The sequence below is a fragment of the Ochotona curzoniae genome, unplaced genomic scaffold (assembly GCF_017591425.1).
Source record: "Ochotona curzoniae isolate NIBS_2020 unplaced genomic scaffold, NIBS_Ocur_1.0 scaffold_2683, whole genome shotgun sequence".
Taxonomy (NCBI): Eukaryota; Metazoa; Chordata; class Mammalia; order Lagomorpha; family Ochotonidae; genus Ochotona; species Ochotona curzoniae.
The window spans coordinates 1,138,507-1,144,309 of record NW_024467100.1 but is presented as its reverse complement, the minus strand read 5'-3'; the positions used below and the strand labels follow the sequence as shown (position 1 = coordinate 1,144,309).

The following is a 5,803-nucleotide window of genomic DNA, read 5'->3' as shown; positions in this document are numbered from 1 at the left end:
CGTTGATTCACTCCCAAGTGAGTGCAGCGGCCAATGCTATGCCAATCCGAAGCCAGGAGCCTCTTCCGGGTCTCCCACATGGGTGCAGGATCCCAAAGCCTTGGGCCATCCTCAACTGCCTTCCCGGGCCACAGGCAGGGAGCTGGATGGGAAGTGGGGCCGCCGGGATTAGAACCGGTGCCCACATGGGATCCCGGGCGTGCAGGGCGAGGACCTTAACCACTGCGCCATCGTTCCGGGCTCAAGCCAAATTTAATCATTAAACTTGTGGCCAGTTTCTGGGAAACTCCAAGGGAGACATTTGGTGTGCATGTGCAGGCCACAGTTAAGTCAAAGGCAGCTGCAGTACTTACTGGTGTCTAAAGCTTTTGTCTCCACAGAAAACTCCAGCTACCAAGTTATTTGGTCAAGGAGGCTGCAATATGGAAGTTAGATAGCTCCGCACCTGTAGCTTCAGGAGAGTGTTACAGGATCTGGAAGGCAAGGTTGTGAATTACCTTGTACTCATCACCTTGTTCTTCAAGATATGTGGGAAACACTGTATAGAGAGCCATTGTTTGATATTCTTCTCCCAAGTTGTATTCATTAACTGATGCTGGTGACTCTAATCAATAAGTATGAGATGTTAGGTGGCACTTGGCTCTCGTGCTTCTGAGCCTTGAGCCCTTTGTCTTCATTCTCTTTATCTTTTCAAAAAGATTTATTTTATTTTTGTTGGAAAGCCATATGTACAGAGAGAAGGAGATTCAGAGATAAAGATCTTCCATCTGTTGGTTCACTCCCCAAGTGACCACAACATTTGGAGTAGAGCCAGTCAAAAGCCAGGACCTGGTGCAATGGCTCAGCAGCTAAATCTTCACCTTGAAAGTACTGGGATCCCCTATGGGTGCCCCTATGGGTGCTAGTTTGTGTCCTGGCTTTTCCACTTTTCATCCAGATCCTCATCTTAATCTAACTTGGTGTTCGAGCATTATTTCAGCGCCTGTCTCCCAGCCCTGTCACTGTTGTGAGCTGGTTCATGACCATCTCCAAAGGAGCACATTAGCAGGAATCCGGACTGAACGCAGAGAAACTGAGACATGAACCAGCTGTGCCGATGTGGGATGCAGATGTCCGAGATGTGACTAAAACATCAACCTCAGAGACAAATCATTCTGAGTCAACTTGCTGGGTTGTCAAATCTGACAGACAGAATCATACACTCTTCTCTCTTTTAAGCATAGACATTAAAAAAAATAATATATGAGCATGAGACAAAAGTTAAAGTGTTCATTAAGGCAGACAGTAGCAGGATTGTCTCTTATCACCATACTCACTCCCTAGTTTCCTTCTCACAAATCATCTGTTATCATCAGGTTCTTGTGTGTCCTTCCAGGGACATCTTACGCATAGACAAAGGCACGTGTAAATGCCTCTTATGCTTCAAAAAATAAAAAAGCAAATATTGGCACTTACATTCTGGTATTTTTCTCTTCACAATAATTAGTGTTTTGGACATTATTCTATGTCAATTCACATTCAATTGCTTGGTTCTTTTTAAATGGTCACAGGATATTCAATTATTATTGTATCATGAGTTTTTCAAAGTTCTGTAGAGATAGATATTTAGACATGTCAGACATACCAGTTTTGAGATGATATATAGTATACTGGTTTTATAAATGATGTTTGCATGAGTAACATGTCATTTGCATGTGTGCAGCCCATAAACAAGTAAACATCGAAAGATAAATACCTAAAAGGATTTGAGGAGGATGTCTTCCAAAATTTCTTTGGAAAACGTGCGGTATAAACAAAAACTGTACATGGATTTCAAAATTATTTTCACTGAAACAAATTTACATATATATGTACAGATATATACTTACTTATTTGAAGATTTATATATTTGCAAGGTGGCAGGACAGAGATTGTGGGAGAGTCAGAGAGAGATGTTTCATCAACTAATTGACTTCCAAATGCCCATAACAGCTGGAATTGGGCCAGACCAAGCAAGGATCTAGGAATTCAATCCTGGTCTCCCACTTGAGTAGCAGAAACCCAAGTGCTTGAACTGTCTCCTGCTGCTTCTTGGGAGCGTTAGAGGAAGCTAGCTCGAAATCAAAGGCATCACTCAATTCCAGGCACTCCATATGTATGCTATTAAATATTAGTTAGCTTTCTATCTGTTGGAATTTTCATAATCTGCTTTTCAATTGCCTCTGATTCTGTAGGCTCTGATGTTTCCCTCAGTTAAGTCCCTCCCCTAAATGATTTCCCCTATGTTATTGTCGTAGAACAGTCCTTCATAGACAGTCATATGCCCATCATTCTGCTATTTAAGTGTATCCTGACATTGCAGGTATGAACAATGGCAGAGAGTCCAACGTCCTATTGTTATGACATTTTAGCAGTTTCCCTAGGAGTTCGCCTTGGTGTGGAAGTAGAGATACATACTGCATTGTATCATCACAACTGGTTATGATAGTTTCTATTATACAGTTACTATACTTCCCCTTAAATGAAAAGCCATATAACAAAATCAACAAAGAAACAATTACAGAATGTTTGCAACAGCATGAAGTTAAATAATATGCTACTGAATGACCAATATGTCCCTGAACAAATGACAAAGAAAACCAAAAACCTTTCTGAAGAAAGTGATGCTACTGTATGACCTATGTGTCACTGAAAAAATTAGTAAGAAAAAACTTTTTGATGAAATGAAATTAAAAACAAAAATATAAGATACCATGAGATATAGCAAAAACATTATTGAAAAGGACACTTATAATAACACCCCTCCATTGTCCCCTTTGTTTTGTAGTAAAATAGTCTATCAAGTGTAGTCTTGACTCCAACTTTCTGTGCTTTACATGGGTCATGACACTGTTGGCATAGGCAACGGTAGAAAGTTTAATATTCTGTTGTTGAGGTAAACACAGAATTTTCACTAGGAGCCTTCTTTAATGCAGTTGTAGAAATGCATTCTGTTGATTTTCTTAGACTCTTAGTACTCTGGTCTCCATTATACATGTCATTTGTGAGATTATAAGTGTATGCTTATTTACCTTAGTTTTGTTTTGCATTGTCAGTGCATGCTTTTTAAATTATTCTCTCTTCCGTTCTTTAATATGTTTTGTGTAGAATTTATTATCTTTATGAAAGATTTTCTTGGTCTCTTTTTTATTTAAGGAAAACCTTCTTTGCATCATTTTACCTTTTTAAATTTCAGCTGATAGATGATTTTTTTTTCTGGAAAAAAGGAAAGAAGCCTAACAATTTCTCTTTATTTTTGCTGTAACTCTTATCCAAAGTACTAATTTCTAATTTTAATAATCACTTTAGACTCTTTGCACTTCCTGATGTGACACATAGCCACTGCATCTCACGCAGTACTAGTGTGTCCCTAAGACATGATGATGAAGGTTGGAGTGAAAAGATTTGGCCACGTTGGGTGCCTGTTCACCAAAGCTGCTTTCAACTCTGGCAAAGTGGACATTATGGCCATCAGTGTTCCATTCATTCACCTCAACTACATGGTCTACATATTGCAGTATGATTTCATACACGGCAAGTTCCATGGCATGGTCAAGGCTGAGAATGACAAGCTTGTCATCAATGGGAAAGCCATCACCATCTTTCAGGAATAAGATCCCTCCAACATCAAATAGGGTGATGCTGGTGCCCGGTATGTGATGGAATTCACTGGTGTCTTCACCACCATGAAGAAGGTTGGGCTCACTAGAAGGGTGAGGCCAAGAAGGTCGCCATCTCTGCCTCCTCTGTCAATGCCTCCCTGTTTGTGATAGGCATGAACCAGGAAACTATTACAATTCTCTTAGGATTGTCAGCAATGCCTCCTGTGCCACCAATTCTTATCCTCTCTGGCCAGTGTCATTCATGAAAACTTTGGCATTGTGGAGGGAGCCATGACCATAGTGCATGCATCACCACCACCCAGGAAATGGTGGATGGCTCCTCTGGGAAGTTGTGTTGTGATGGCCATGGGGCTGCCCAGACTATCATCCCAGCCTTGACTGGTGCTGCCAAGGCCATGGGCAAGGTCATCCCCAGGCTGAACAGGAAACTCACTTGCATGGCCTTCTGCATTCCCACCCTCAACAAGTTGATGATGAACCTGACCTACCACCTGGAGAAAGCTGCTAAGTAAAATGACATCAAGAAGGTGGCAAAGCAGGTGCAGCAGGGCCCCTTGAAGGACATCCCTGGCTACACCAAGGACCAGGTTGTCTCCTGCGACTTTAACAGTGACACTCACTTCTCCAACTTTGATGCTGGGACTGCCATCAATCTCAATGACCATTTTATCAAGCTCATCTGGTGTGATAATGAACTTGGCAATAGCAACAGGGTGGTGGACTTCGTGGTATACATAGCCTCCAAGAAGTAAGAGCCCGCAGGACCACTGACCCGAGCAGGAGCTCCAGAGGAAGAAAGAGGCCACTGAAGAATCCCTGCCCCCACTTAGTCCCTACCACACTGTCCTCTTCTCAGTGTCCATCCCAGATGCCCTGGAGAAGGCAAGGGGCCTCAGGAGCCCTACCTTGTTATGCCACCATCAATAAAGTCCACTGTATCACCCCCACCCCCAATTAGTTACTTTATACTTACATTTATCTTCTTGAATTCCTATAAGAGGAAAAGTCTGAGATTTCCTAAATTTAAATGCAGGGCCAGAGGTTAGAGGCAGAGATAAATGAAGTTAACCAATTAACAATTCCAGAGAAAACCGCTGCTATGTTCACACCTTGGTTTCAACACTGTCAAGGCTGGTACCAGGGCCATCTCATCTTGATTAAGAGTTGCATTTTCCTCCCAACCAACCCAGAAACAACCTGCACTTTTTTGGTACTGTCTCTTAACCCAAGCTTCATGTGATCTTGCCTTCATTCACTATAGACAACAGTTCAGTGTGTGAGAAGTAAACATCTGGTTCATTTTCAAAGCCAGGTGAGCAGACAAATAGCTGGTGTAACAGCTTGGTTACATACACCTGGAAAGTTGTTAGACAAAGAAGATATTAAGGAATGGAAAAACAGCTGAAGCAAATGTGGGAACATTGTAACTCCTTAGTACTCAGCCTGTGAGGTACTAGGGAGGCACTTGCGTGCTAAGAAATAAATTATTGGCTGTCAAGCACATTGGGTGTGTTGGCCCATTAGGAACCAGATCCAGTATGGGAGATCATTGATAAAATCCTGGCTTCTGTTGCATTTCCTGAGTCTGAGTCCATCCTTTGAGTGAGGCTGTTTCTCATGCTTTCTTTCCCTATGTTTTTATTGTTGAAGAATAACTTGCTCTGATTCATTAGGTGGTTTACTTATTTTTCCCCTAACCATTACCTAGCTTTACTGCAGTTAGTTTGTGGAAAATTATCTTAGGACCCCAGTTCCTTTAATGGCTAGGATCTGTAATAACTCAATAAACCTTTTTATCTTGTAGTCTTATGAGTTTGGGTTTAAAATTTACTTCATTTGTATTATTTCATATTTATTCATGTCAGTTTACTTAAGTATATTTCTTGTTTATATCAATATTTAGAAATGAGTTTCTTACTAATATTTGATTAATTGACACTTTTAAGGCCAGCACCAGGGCCACCAGACACAACTTCTGGGGTGCACTATATATAGGTGCTGATTGCTTTTGAGAACACTCTGCTTTACAAAGCCTGTACGAGAAATACCTACAAAGACTTAATCTGAAGAACAGCTGGAAAGAGCTGTGAACCTTCTCTATCAGTCAAAATGGGTGATGTGCTGAAAGGATCTGTTTCATCTGAGTTGTCTTAACTTTTTAC

The 5,803-nt window shown here is 41.2% G+C and overlaps 1 pseudogene; it reads left to right on the top strand.

The window, feature by feature from the left end:
- Positions 1-3,398: 3,398 nt before the first annotated feature.
- Positions 3,399-4,393, top strand: LOC121171496 (annotated as a pseudogene).
- Positions 4,394-5,803: the final 1,410 nt, after the last annotated feature.